Raw genomic sequence first — 14109 nt, 5'->3', positions numbered from 1 at the left:
TCCTGGCTTTTAATCCCCTTTCTCCTGCTCTTCCCGCTTGCTACTTTGGGCGTCCCTGAGTTGTCTCTCCTCACCTGTAACCCTGGGGCTGATATAGGCTCTCCTTACTTCCATGTGCACTCCTTCCACATCCATTGTATTGGTGGTGAAAAGAAAAAAAATGAACTTGAATCTATGAAGTGATAAGAGTCCAATTCTGGTGATGACATACGTCAACAATCATGCCATTGTGGCCTGGATACGCTCCTTCTTTTTCTTTTCCATCACCTGGTTCACTCAGCCCAGAATATTGCTGGTTCAAATGCATAACTCAAATGTTCACAGTGTATAAGAAATGTTAGGAACGAGCCAAATACAGCCAACAGAAAACTGGATAATCTGAACTTTCTTGACTGGCTGGGAAAGATTTAACGTCCCATACAACCATTTCTGGTCTTCCCTTGTCACAGAGAATATTTGAGTGAAAAATAGGAGAAAACATATGTTTAGGAAAGGAATATCCTGAGAAACTTTCATTTAAAAATAAGTCATTTGAAATTTACAAATGTTGTTAAAAAAATACATTCCATATTTGTTGGATATGGGGTTCTATAATAGATCATTAAAAATCTATTAGATCTCTGAGATCCACTAATGTAATATTCAAAGCTTTCGCTCTCCTCATTAGTGATTTGCACTTGAAATATCAATTTCTGATACCCAAGACCCATTGCTGTTGAGTCAGAGCTGACTCACAGCGACCCCTCCTTGGATTTCTGTATCAATTTCTGATATAGTTGTATTAAATTCTTTGTTGACTTGTCAATATCTCAATTTGTCAATTTGGTATTTTATCAATTTGTATTTCTTTATTTTGAGAAGTTTTTTGTTAGAAGCATACAGATTTATAATTACTATAACTCCATAATGGATTAGTTCTGTTGAACTTGTATATATATTATTTATAATATAAAAGTTATATATATATATATATATATATATATTTACCTACTTTCTAAGGTTATACTGGGATTCACTAAGACATCATCTCAAACAAATATATATATATATATATATATATATGTATATTACTCTTTCTGTTTGAGATATAGGAGCTCTGGTGGCATAGTGCCTAAGGCATTTGAGTGCTAACCAGAAGGCTGGAGGTTCAAACCCACCAGCCACTCCTTGGAAGGAAGGTTGGGCAATCTACTTCCATAGTGATACCACCTCAGAAACCCAAGGAAGGGTTACTATGAGTCAGATCCAACTCCACGGCTTTGTGTTGCATTTGAGATACATAGTTTATGCACTTAGTCTTCTAGGGGTTACTTTAAATTTCTATCAACATTTAACTACACATTTTTTCTAACAAAGTCAAAAGTTTTCAGTATTATTACTCTCCCCTTCTAGTGTTACTATAAGTACCTTTGTACACTTTGACCTCCTGTACGAAATCTAATTGTTTAGAGTTTAATTTTGTCTTTTAAATTGCTAGGATTTTTCAGCTAAAATATAATAGCCATAACAAATTAATATTAACATGTGTTTATATTATATAAATATCAAAATAAAACAGCAAAAACAAAATAACAAGAAATAAAGAACACAAAAATATTTTAATGTAAAAAGATAATATACCAGTTCTGTGACTGTTATTTTTTGTTAAATTTCATTCTGCTTCTATATTCTTGCTTTTCTTATTTCAGGGTTTTATATATAACATCCCATTGCCTTCTTGCCTGCATGGTTTCTGTTGAGAAATCAGAGCTTAGACTTATTGGTTGCCCTTTGTAGGTAACTTCTTGTTTTTCCCATGCTGCTTTCAGGGTTCTTTCTTTATCTTTGGTTTTGGAGAGTTTGATGATGATATGTCTTGGTGATTTTCTTTTGGGGTCTATCCTGTTTGGGGTTCATTGGACTTCTTGAATGGATATATTCTCATCTTTCATCATATCAGGGAAATTTTCTTCCAACGAATTTTTGATAATTTTTTCTGCGGTTTTATTTGCCTCTTCCTGTTCTGGAATTCTGATTACATGTAGGTTATTCTTTTTGATGGTATCTCACATGAACCTTAGGCATTTTTTTTTTTTTTTTTTAATCTTTTATTCTGATTGATCTCTTCCAAAGAAATATTGAGGTAGTTGTCTTTGATCTCACTCATTCTGTCTTCCATTGATTCAATTCTACTCTTTTGCCTGTTCAATGCATTATCTATTTCTAAAAATTTAGTATTAATCTTCTGGATTTCTATCTGTATAGTTTGTATCATTTCTAAATTTTCATTGATTTTGTCATTTTGTTCTTGTATTGTCTTCCAAAGTAGATGATATTAAGTCTGGCCATTCTCATTTCCAAGGAGCAGTCCAGCTATACTTCTTCCAAGATAGATTTGTTAGTTCTTTTAGCTGCCCATGGTACTTGCAGCGTTCTTTGTCAACAACACAATTCAAAAGCATAAACTCTTCTTCAGTCTCCCTTATTTATTGTCCAGCTCTCACGTGCATATGAGACAATTGAAAATACCAAGGCTTGGGTCAGGTGCATTCTAGTCTTGAAGGAGACATCTTTCCTCTTCAGCTCTTGAAAGAGGTCTTTTGCAACAGAGTTGCCCAATGCAATATGTCTTTTGATGTTGTCTTCACTGCTGCTTCTATTGGCGTTGATTGTAGAACCAAGCAATATGAAGTCTTTGACAACTTCAATCTTTTCTCCATCTATCATGATGCTGGGAGCTCTGGTAGCATAGTGGCTAAGACACTTGCCTGCTAACCAGACGGCTGGCGGTTCAAACCCACCAGCCACTCCTCGGAAGGAAGGTTGGGCAATCCTACTTCCGTAGTGATACTGCCTCGGAAACCCAAGGAGGGGTCGCTATGAGTCGGGGCCGACTCGACGACACATAACAACAACAACAACAACAACATCATGATGCTGCTTATAGGTCCAGTGGTGAGGATTTTTGTTTTCTTTATATTGAGCTGCAATCCATACTTTGGACTGCAGTCTTTAATTTTCATCAGTAAGTGCTCCAAAACATCCTCACTTTCAGCAAGCAAAGTTGTGTCATCTGCGTACCTCAGGTTCTCTGGAGAAGGATGTCATGCTTGGTAAAGTGGAGGGTCAATGAAAGAGGGGAAGGTCCTCAACAAGATGGATTGACATGGTGGCTGCAGTGATGGGCTTGGGTATAGTCAGGGTTGTGAGACTGGCACAGGACTGGACAGTGTTTTGTTCTGCTGTATGTAGGGTCACTATGAGTCAGAGATGACTCAATGGCACCTAACAACAACAACAAAAAAAAAATGTCTTCCAAAATTTTGTCTGTGTTTTCCTCAATTTTGTCAGTGTTTTCCTTGATCTGTCTCTCAATCCATTAAAGGTACCTAAATATAATTCTTTAGAATTCCTTATCAGGGAGTTCCAATCCTACTTCTTCCTCAGGGATGTGTTCTGAGTCTGTATCCTGGTCCCTTTTTTCTATTGCTTTATCTTGCTTCTTTGTGTGGACTGTGATGCTCTGTTATCTCTGAGACATTGTGATGTTTTTGTGTTTATATTTACTTGGTGATGGTATGTTGGAGTGATTCACCCAAGATTTTAATTTTCTTTGTTTGCTTTGAATGTATCTGAGTAAGCAGGGTACTATGTTCCTCTATTTGCAAGTTCTCAGCACTTATGCACTTACCACCTGTCTCCTTTCCAGTTGTCAGCCTCCCATATGTCCATGCTGTCCTTGGCAAGCAGAGCCTATTCTTAGGTCTCTGGAATCTGAATGAGAATGCTGTTACTTTAAATATCCAAAATGGCCATCACTGGTAAACATTCAAAATGGCTGCACTCTTGGACACCTGAAAGTCCACAGTTCAGTTCTTCTCCTTCTTTGCTGTTTCCCTTTTTAGTCATCAGCCACCAATGCATTCATCCATGCAAGGCTTGGTGAACAGGGCTAATTTTTAGGTTAATTCTCAGGTCCTAACACCATTTGGAAATATTCAGGCTGTCCATGCTGTCAGGATAGCTGACAGTCTGCAGCTCCATTTGTCTCCATATTCAGTTTTCATTATGGTTCTTCTACTAGTTGGTGTTTAATCCACTTCTATATCCTTTCTTTCAAAGCTCAAGGCTCCAAGATTATCTTCTGTATCTGTGTCAATTCATTTCCCTTTTCTTCATTGAAGAGGGCCTGCATAGCTTGTCTGCCTATTCCACCATCTTACCAGAAGTCTTGCTTTTCTTCTTTCTGAAGCATGTTACCTAGAATTTCTTTTGGGGAATTCAGAGGGTGGTAAACTTTCACAATCTTTAACAACTAAAAATGCCATCATCACCAATCCCACCTTATCTCTACTTAAGAAACATCTCCCTGCCTTCTCCAGTCTGGTCATAAGTGAGGTTGTTGTTAGCTGCTATTGAGTCAGACTCTTATTCATGGCAAGCCTATTCATGATGAGATCAGACCAGTGAGATCCATAGAGTTTTTTCATTGGCTAATTATTTTTAGAAGTAGAACATCAGGACTTACTTCCTAGTCTGTTTTTGTCTAGAAGTTCCACTTCAACCTGTTCAACATCATAAGAATACACAAGCTTCCACTGGTAGATGGATGGCCAGGAATCAAACCCAGACCTCCCATATAGAGGGTGAAAATTCTACCACTAAACCACTACCAAACCAAACCAAACTCACTGCCATCAAATTGATTCTGACTCATCATGGACCCCATAGGATTTCCAAGGCTGTAAATCTTTATGGATGAAGATTGCCCCATCTTCCTTCCACAGTGGGATTGGTAGGTTTGAACCACCAACCTTCTGGTTAGCTGTCAAATGCCTTAGACACTGCACCACCAGAGCTCCTTCTGATGTCCATAAAGAAAATATTCACCTTTTCTCTGTATTTCCATGCCAGCCTGTATACATATATGCAGCTCTGGTAGCACAGTGCCTAAGGCATCTGACTGCTGACCAGAAGGTTGGTGGTTCAAATCCACCAGCCACTCTATGGAAACAAGACTGGGCAATCTACTTCTGTAAAGATGTACCACCTCGAAAACCCAATGGCAGTCACTGTGAGTTGGAATAGACTATATGGAAGTGCATTTGTTTTTTTAGTATACATATATACTAAATTGCCATGAAATACGTATATATGGAGCTTCTTCTTCTTTTTCTTTGTTTTGGTCTTCATCTTCGTCTTGTTCTTCCAAACTTTATAACCCCAAGAGGCTTTTTTCCAGGGCACCTGCACCCACATTCTGACCCCCCAGTCCCTTCATAACAGCATTAATTTCACAGGACTTCCAGACTTAAAGCTTGGTCCACTGGGATTTTTTGCATTGCAATATATTTTTTTAGCTGTCAGTGTTATCATTGTGTCTGACAGGTTTATTAACAACAGCTTGTAGCTGTTAAGTTAAAGTTTACATAATGGAAACACTCAACAAATTAAAAACTAGAATGGAAACCTCAGTGGAATGGTAGATATCCTTATCCCACTCCCAAAGAGACATAATATGCGGAACAAGAAGAGGGTAACAGGATGTGAGGCACAGTAAGAATGTATATGTCAAGATCCCCTGATGGAGATATCTTCTCCCCCTCCGCCCCCAATACCACCAGCTGATCACTGATTCCTAGAATTCTGCTGTTAGAGACCAATTCCCTTGAATTAGGTTTAATTTAATACTAATAGCCAGGATGAGTAACAAAGTCAGTTAACATTCTTTATGTCATATAAATGATTTTATCAGATCTTTTCCAGTTTAATGATAACTGAGAATATTTCCACTAAAGAGGCCAAATAATAGGAAGGATTACAAAGGAACAGAGAAGCAGATGAGGCCCCATGGAACTCCAAACAGTGGGGAGAGGCCTAAGAACCAGGGGTACTTATTGCTTCCTCACCATGAATTCTGAGAACAGATCTAGATAACCAGTTCTTCTAGGTGCCAGCCGGTGATTCTGGCCTTCACTAAACCCTTCCAGCTTTCAGTGTTATACATCCATGAAGCAGATCAGGAATTCAGCCCCCATGCCCAACTCTGCCATGAGAACAATCTCGAGTCCTTAAATATCGAAGAGCCTTGTTCAGGTCATGGATCAGACCCTTTCCATGTCTAGCCATAAGCCAATGGTGATGAGGGGCAGAGGAGACTATTTACATAATCAAGAACACCCATACCAGCTACAAGAATTATTTAAAGTGTCTGGTATTTGCCACAAGGACTAGTCCTTGTCAGAAGTATTCTGTTGATGAGAACTAAGTGATACATCCCAAAGTATAATAGCTATTGCTTTGTTAGAGCTTTAGTTTTGTGACTTTGGGTAAGCCATGCCTTATTTTCCATCTATAAATTGTAAATAATAATAGATTTATTGAATAGATGATAACAGAAAATATGTAGTAGTAACATTTTCTAGAGTGGACTTATATAGTACTTAGGGAGCTCTGGTAGCATAGTGCCTAAGGCACTTGACTGCTAACCAGAAAGCTAGTGGTTCAAACCCACCAGCCACTCCTCGGAAAGAAGGTTGGGCAATCTACTTCTGTAGTGCTGCTGCCTCGGAAATCCAAGGAGGGGTCGCTATGAATCGGGTCCGACTCCACAGCACATAACAACAACAACAACAACACGGGATAGATGATAATAGTGTTGTTATTATTAGATGCTATTGAGTCATCCCTAAACTCATGGCAACTACACACACAAGGAGATCAGACTGTTGTGATCTATAGGGTTTTCTTTGGATGGTTTTTGGAACTAGGTCTCCAGGTCTCTTTTCCTAGTCTATCTTAGTGAACGCTCCACTGAAACTTGTCTAATATCACACCAAGACTAAAGTCTCTGCAGACAGACAATTGGCATCTGCACTTGAGGTGCATTGGCTGGGAATCAAACCTAAGTCTCATGCATGAAGATGAGAATTCTACCACTGAATCACCACTGCCCTCCATAATACTTATAGTTAAATGGTTTGTGCCTCAGTATCTCATCTGCAAGATAGGAATAATAACAGCACTTATAGAATAGGCTTGTGAGGGTTAAATAAAATAATGTGTGTAAAGTATAAGCACAGTGCCTGGGAAAGCAGCACATTTTCAGTAAATGTTAGCTATTACTATGACTACTTCTACAAAATCTTTCTAATATTTTGGGTTTAAGGAGAGCTAAATTAGGAAGCAAGTAAAAGAACCTCACCCAGAATCTGGGTCTTTAGTCATGATCACAGCCCTGAGTTGATTCAGAAATACTCCAAATAAAGTCATGAGGGTACAAACGCCCTCATTCCACCACCATGTGGAGTGGCTATAGGTAGAAGCAGATAATCACGTGAGCATTGAGGAGGAATGGGAGAGATTACTATATTTCGGAAAAACTCATCTCTGACTTTTTTCAGCTCAAGCAAAACTGTGAGCAAATCCTTCCTGGCGGGAAGAAGGGAAAACATTCATCAACTGGAGACCCAGACCTATGAGGTGTGCAACTTCCTGTTTCATTCCATTGGGAACTAAAAAATTTTCCATTCATTGTCAACCTCCAAAGGCCTTTCAGGGGTGGATAGGGTGAGTCAGAGAGCTGGCCTAGGGATGGCAGACTGGTGGAAGCTCACAGACTGCTCCTTGTTTTCACAGTAACTCACAGAGACCAGTGACCTTCATATTCCAACTGCCTCTGTGGATAAGAAATTATGGCTCCTTAAGCTCATAGACCCAAAGCATCCTAAAACCATAAGGTATTTCATGCAAGTCAATGACTAAATCATTCAGGGAAAGTTAATGCCTATTTTCTTAACAAAAAATCTCCTGGGATAGTATACCACTCTGATGGTTCATCCCAAAATGTAACTGTTTAGTTAACTTAAATCATTTAGTTATGACCTCTCTGTGGCCCTTGACAATGCAGGCATGGACTCCATCTTGAAATCCTCCTCCTTTAGCTTCCAAGGAGTCCCTAGGTGGTGTAAATGGTTAATACATTTGGCTTCTAACCAAAAAGTTGGCGGTTGGAGTCTACTTAGAGGCATCTTGAAAGAAAAGCTTAGGGTCTATTTCCAAAAAATCAGCCATTGAAAACACTATGGAGCACAGTTCTACTCTGACACGCATGAGGTTACCATGAGTCAGAGTCAACTCAGTGACAACTGGTTTGTGATTTGCTTCCTCTTTCTCTCACTCTACAGACACTAATGGATCCCCTTTCTCTAACTCTACAATGTCTAGAGTTTCAGCATTTCATATTTGATCTTTTCTACTTTTGAATTTGAACCAGTGTTCTCAATTTTTGCTGGTCACAGAATACATTAAAGAATCTTAGGAATTTGCTCACAGTAAAATTCACACTCTCACATATGAAATGTTGCAAATTTGTGAATTTCAGCAGTTCACAAACTCACTGATGTGTACTCATGAACCCCAAAGGATCCAAGTGAAAGAGCAGCCCCCTGACATCCAGGAACTGGTCTGATACAGAGCAAGGCCTTGGGTTTTTTAGAAGTTTGCTGGCTCTCACTGCTAGGCCACTGTTTTGATTCTCTCTAGTGTCACTCTAACAGAAGATACCACAAATGTGTGGCTTTAACAAAAAGGGATCTATTTTCTCACAGTTTTGGAGGGTGGAAGTCTGAATTCAAAGTGCCAGGTCTAGGGGCTGGGTGAAAGCCCCTCAACCTTGGGCTTCAGCTCTGCCTCTTGTTCCCAACCCACTGAAGCTAGAGGTATCTCAACTCAGGCAGCTGTTAGCCACTAAGACTAAGAATCCCAAGGTTGACAAATAAAATGCTACAGTCCCAATATTACCAAACAACATGGAAGGTCACTAGTTCAAGTCCAGAGACATTCCCAAGATGGGCAGGAAACATGGCAGGCTGCTAAATGATGACTCGGTTACATGCAGGGTCCAAGCATGTCAAAAAGCTTCAGACCATTCCCAAAGCTTCTCCTCATACTGGAAGCAGATCACAACATCCCTAAAACAGCTACTCAGCTGCTCACAGTAGATTCCACCATGGAGATGATTGACAGTCTCATCATGGGGAATAACTACAACCAGCTGCCCAGTCACTCAAAACCAGGCCCAGCCAAGTTGACACATAACCTTTATTAGCACAGCTACTTTATTCTCCTGTAGGACATAAACAATCTCACAGAATGCCAACATCAGACACGGTCACTCTGAGACTATGATAAAGTGAGACAAAGCAAAATCACTCATAATTTTATCTAAGCACCAACAAAAACAAGGTCACTATGCAACTCACAAAATACCAAACATCACCTTCTCTTGACAAATATGAGTGTGATAGTTGGAGCTGTGTATCAACTTGGATGGACCATAATTCTGTGTGGTTTAAGGAGTTGTGATGTGGGTTATTCCCATGATGGTATCGGATATATATGTTTTGAGTGGCCAATCCATTGAAAGGGAGTTTCCCTAGGGGTGTGGCCTGCTTCCAACATATTTGTAGACATCTTGGGAAAAGGGACACACTTTGTGTATCAGGATCCTGTCGGGCTGCCTACAACTGTCCATGAGTGAACAATCCACCATTCAACCTGGAGATCTCGGATTCATCATTTGTTAGAGTCAACAGCCAGTATGCTGCCTGCCAACCTTGAGCTCGTCAGCCCCTGTAGCTGCGTGAGGTGGGAAAATCCTCCAGCTTGATGTTTGATTTAGGAACTTGGGACTTGCCAGCTTCTATAAGTGGTGAGAAATTTTTCTAAGATAAATTTCTCTCTATATATATGTATATATATATAGGAGCGCTGGTAGCATAGTGCTTAAGGCTCTTGACTGCTAACCAGAAGGCTGGCGGTTCAAATCCACCAGCCACTCCTCCGAAGGAAGGTTGGGCAATCTACTTCCATAGTGATACTGCCCCGGAAACCCAAGGAGGGGTCGCTATGAGTCAGGTCCGACTCGACGGCACATAACAACAACAACATATGTATATATAAGCTTTACTGGTTTTGTTTCTCTAGAGAACCCAGTCTAACTCATTGGGTACCGAGAGTGGTTCTGGAGAGAGAAAATCATAAGGATTGGCTTTCTAAATTGGTTCTCACCAATTCTGTTTTGGTTCTCCAATCTGATTAATCATAAAGACACTGGTGACTCTGCCTCCATTAGCAAAGAGGGCCTAGCTAATCTGTGGCATGAGGTGGCAACATTAATATGCAAAATAGCACCCAATAGATCAAGTATTTTTGAGAATTGAGGCTCTGGGTGATCACATACTTAATACTTTTCTGCAATTTTGTCAGCATGAGGAGTAAAAGGAAGCTGGTTGGTTGGTCCCACTTATGTTAGATAAAGTGGTAAAAGAGTGAGATGAGTTCAAGGCTGCTGAGTCTCAGCTTAAGCACTGCATAAAAGACCTCAGTGTTTCCAGTTGTGCTCTGAAAGAAAGCCTTATTTCTTCTAATAACACAGCTGATATTACCGAAAACCAAACCCAGAGTCTTATTGTAAGGCTGGCTGAATTAAAACACCAATTAAATTGTCAACCCAGAATGGTGTCTGAAAAAATGAGATCCTGAAACCTGGAATGGGGACATATGGGCAGACAGTCAGAAAGATGAGGATATGGATCCTGTAAATTACATTGAATCTGTCCCATCTGAATGGATTACTATAAAAGCAGTATCTCTTCCACCTCAGTTTGATGGGATTAACCCAACTGTTCCTGCAGGGTAATTGCCTGAGGTAGATGCCATGGAAGACATTGTTGAAGGTTCTCAGGAACTTTCCCAACCACCCATTGTTCTTGCTAGACCTATAACTAAAGTTAAGTCCAAGCAAGCTCCAAAAGGTAAAATAGAGGAGAAGATGGTCCACTACACCCAAAAGGACTTACTTGATTTTGCTAACACAGACAGACAGAAACCTGGAGAATATGTATGGGAATGGCTTCTGAGGATGTGGAATAATGTTTTAGCTCGAGAGGTTAGGAAAGGATTTAATTGTTTTCTTGCTTGGCTTACTGAAGCATGAATTATGTGGTGGCTTACCTGAAGTCAAGTTAAGTACCAGACCTGCCTTGGTATAATGTAGAAGAAGGTATCCAGAGGCTTAGGGAAATTGCCATGTTAGAATAGATTTATCAGACTAGACCCCTAGAGCCAGAAATAGATAGTCCAAAGGACACAACTTTCACCAGTACAGTGAGGAACAAATTTGTGAAGGGAGCCCCAGAATCCTTGAAGACTGGTTTGATTGCTATTTTATGTAAGCTGGACTGGATAATGGGAACTTCCCTAATTGAACTAAGACTCTTAACTATGATGGGGCTGATTGGACCCTGTGGTAGTAGGGGCCAAGTGACAGCAGTTAATCAACAAAGACAAGGTGGGCATGGTTACCATAATGGACAGCAGAGTCAAAACAGTAATCAGAATACTCTGACTCATGTGGAATTTTGGCATTGGCTACTTAGGCATGATGTTCCTAGGAGTGAAATACATAACAAATCTACTAAATATTTACTTGATCTGTATAGACAGAAGAATTTTAGGTCACATGAACAGCAGCCTAGGTTGAATCCCCAGAATACAGAGTCACAGCCTCTCAGCCAATTCCCAGACTTGAGTCAGATTACAGACCCACAACCCCTCGAATGAAGGGGAGGCCAGGTCCCCTTGAGGAAGGACTCTTCTACATTGCCAAAAATTTATAATGTCAATCTTTCTCCCAGCCTACCCCAAAGGGATCTGAGGCCTTTTACGAGAGGGACTGTTCACTGGGGAAAAGGAAATAATTAGACTTTTCTGGGACTACTAGACACTAGCTCTGAACTGACACTAATTCCAGGAGACCCAAAGCATCATTGTGGCCCACCAGTCAGAGTGGGAGCATATGGAGGTCAAGTCATTGATGGAGGTCAAGTCATTGATGGAGTCTTAGCTAAGGTGCATCTCACAGTGAGTCCAGTGGGTCTCTGAAACCATCCTGTAGTGATTTCCCAATTCCAGAATGCATAATTGGAATAGATATACTGACTGAGCAATTGGCAGAATTCCCACATAGGGTCCCTGACATGTGGAATAAGGGCTTTTATGGTAGGGAAAGCCAAGTGGAAGCCATTAGAACTGCCTCTACCTACAAAAATAGTAAACCAAAAGCAATACCACATCCCTGGAGGGGTTGCAGAGATTACTGCCACCATCAAGGACTTGAAGGACACAGGGGTGGTGATTCCCACCACATTCCCATTTAATTCGCCTATGTGGCCTGTGCAAAAAACCAATGGATCTTGGAGAATGACAGTAGGTTAGTTTAAACTTAATCAGGTGGTGATTCCAATTGCAGCTGCTGTTCCTGATGTGGTTTCATTGTTTGAGCAAATTAGGACATCTACTGGTACTTGGTATGCAGCTATTGATCTGGCCAATGGCTTTTTCTCAATACCAATTTCAAAGAACAATCAGAAGCAGTTTGCCTTCACCTGGCAAGGCCAACAATATACTTTCCAAGTGCTTCCTTGGAGGTATATCAACTCCCCAGCAGTATGTCACAATTTAGTCCATAGGGATCTTGATCGCCTTTCCCTTCCACAAGACATCACACTAGTCCATCAGATTGCTGATTGGACCTAGTAAAGAAGAAGTATCAATGACTCTAGACTTATTGGTGAGACATCTTCATTCTGTTGTTGTTGTTGTTGTTGTTGTATGCCATTGAGTCAGACCCAACTCATAGTGACCCCTCCTTGGGTTGCCGAGGCAGTATCACTATGGAATTAGATTGCTCAATCTTCCTTCCGTGCAGTGGCTGGTGGGTTTGAACCACCAGCCTTCTGGTTAGCAGTCAAATGCATTAGGCACTATGCTACCAGAGCTCCTCATCTTCATGCTAGAGGGTGGGAAATTAACCCAACAAAAATTCAGACACCTTCCACCTCAGTGAAATTTCTGGGGGTCCAGTGGCAAGGGGCATGTTGAGATATTCCTACTAAAGTGAAGGATAAGTTATTTTATCTGGCTTCCCCCACAACTTAAAAGGAGGCACAATGTCTAGTGGGCCTCTTTGGATTTTTGAGGCAACATATCCCTCATTTGGGTGGGTTGCTTCAGCCTATTTTTCAAGTGACTTGGAAAGCTGCTAGTTTTGAGTAGGGTCCAGAACAGAAGCTGGTTCTGGCTGCCGTGCAAGCTGCTCTGCCACTTGAGCCATATGATCCGGCTGATTCAATTGTGCTTGACGTGTCTGTAGCAGAAAGAGAAGAAGTTTGGAGTCTTTGGCAGATCGCTATTGGTAATTGCAATGCAGACCCTTGGGATTTTTGAGAAAACCCCTGCTATCCTTTGCGGATAACTACTCTCCTTTTGAGAAACAGCTTTTGGCTTGTTACTGGGATTTAGTAGAGACTGAACGCCTAACCATGGGCCACCAAGTCACCATGAGACCTGAGCTTCCCATTATGAACTGGGTGTTGTCTGACACACAGAGTCATAAAGCTGGACGTGCACAGCAGCATCCATCATTAAATGGAAGTGGTATATCAGAGATCGGGCTCAAGCAGGACCCGAAGACACAAGTAAGTTGCATTAGGAAGTGGTCCAAATGCCTATGGTCTCCACTACAGTCACATTACCTTCTCCCTCCCAGTCTGTACCTATGACCTGATGGGGAGTTCCTTATGATCAGTTGACTGAGGAAGAGAAAACTCATGCCTGGTTTAGAGGTGGTTCTGTGCAATATGCAGGTACCATTTGAAAGTGGACAGCAGAGGCATTGTAGCCCCTTTCTGTGACTTCCTTGAAGGACAGGGGTGAGGGTAAATACTCCCAATAGGCAGAACTTTGAGCTGTGCATCTGACTGTTCACTTTGCATGGAACAAGAGTGCATGATTGTATGTGGATTCATGGGTTGTGGCTAATGGCTTGGCCAGATGTCTGGGACTTGGAAGGAGCATGATTGGAAAATTGGTGACAATTTTTTTTTGTTTGTTTGTTTCACTTCACTAAGTTTAGAATGATTTTTTATACAGCAGTAGATAACTGGAACAATCCTTAAAAAGCTTCAGAATCTAATCAACATGTACTAGCAGGAGCCAGGAAGGTATGTATGGGCTTGATTCCTGAGGGTGCTAGATCAAGGAAAATAGGAACAGATTATATGAAAA

This window comes from Orycteropus afer, unplaced genomic scaffold, assembly GCF_000298275.1.
Source record: "Orycteropus afer afer isolate SDZICR_OR568_19922 unplaced genomic scaffold, OryAfe1.0 scaffold00077, whole genome shotgun sequence".
Lineage (NCBI taxonomy): Eukaryota > Metazoa > Chordata > Mammalia > Tubulidentata > Orycteropodidae > Orycteropus > Orycteropus afer.
The sequence above is the reverse complement of the archived record's forward strand: the minus strand, read 5'-3'. Positions refer to the sequence as shown.